Source organism: Fulmarus glacialis, unplaced genomic scaffold (assembly GCF_000690835.1).
Source record: "Fulmarus glacialis isolate BGI_N327 unplaced genomic scaffold, ASM69083v1 scaffold20383, whole genome shotgun sequence".
Lineage (NCBI taxonomy): Eukaryota > Metazoa > Chordata > Aves > Procellariiformes > Procellariidae > Fulmarus > Fulmarus glacialis.
The window spans coordinates 367-1,143 of record NW_009205096.1 but is presented as its reverse complement, the minus strand read 5'-3'; positions in this window follow the sequence as shown (position 1 = coordinate 1,143).

Below are 777 nucleotides of genomic sequence, written 5' to 3'. Positions count from 1 at the left end.
TAACGCCTGCCCGCGGCAGCCGCCCGCTCTGCATCCTTTACCTGGCGTCACCTTCCTCGAAGCTGAGACGCGACCGGTGGCGACGTCCCCCCCGGCGGCTTCGCTGCGAGCGGAGGAGGACCCAAGGCTGACCTAGATAAAGCTCAGCTCTCGCAGCACAGCGCTCAGCTATCAAACCCAGGGGTGATTTCATCCCTAGGGATAAACCGAGCCTCTTTCTAGGATGCAGGGCAGCTCCCGTGGTTACTGGTGTTACTTCAGCAACTGGTTTCCCAAATGCCAATGAAGTTGAGCAAGAATTAAAAACAGGGACATATGGCAGAGGAGCAATCGCCTCGGATTCTTGCATCTTGGCTCTAGGAAGGAAACATTAAGATCCCGTCTGCCTTCGCTGTTACTGCCCGCATCCCTCTGCTTGCCCCGTCCACATGCTCCCGTAAGGAGTTCCCGTTCTCCTTCCCATTTTGTGGCTGGAGATGTCCTTCCCCTGGCACATGTGGACCTGTGCGGCCCTCCACGGCACATGATGGTGGGCACCGGCGAGCAGGAGGGCTCTGGCATCCTTGGGCGAGCCCACGTCAGAAGTGCATTGATGGGGGGAGATCATCCTTTGCTTCCCCCCAACCTGCTGGAGATCCAGCCAAGCACCCACTGCTCGCATGGAGCTGGCGATGGGTGTCCTCCTGCAGCCAGAAAAGCTCATCCCTGGAGCAGACTCTTCCCAGCAGGAGACCCTCTGCACGTGAGCTGTGCAAGGAGGTGGCCCCAGCTCTCCTG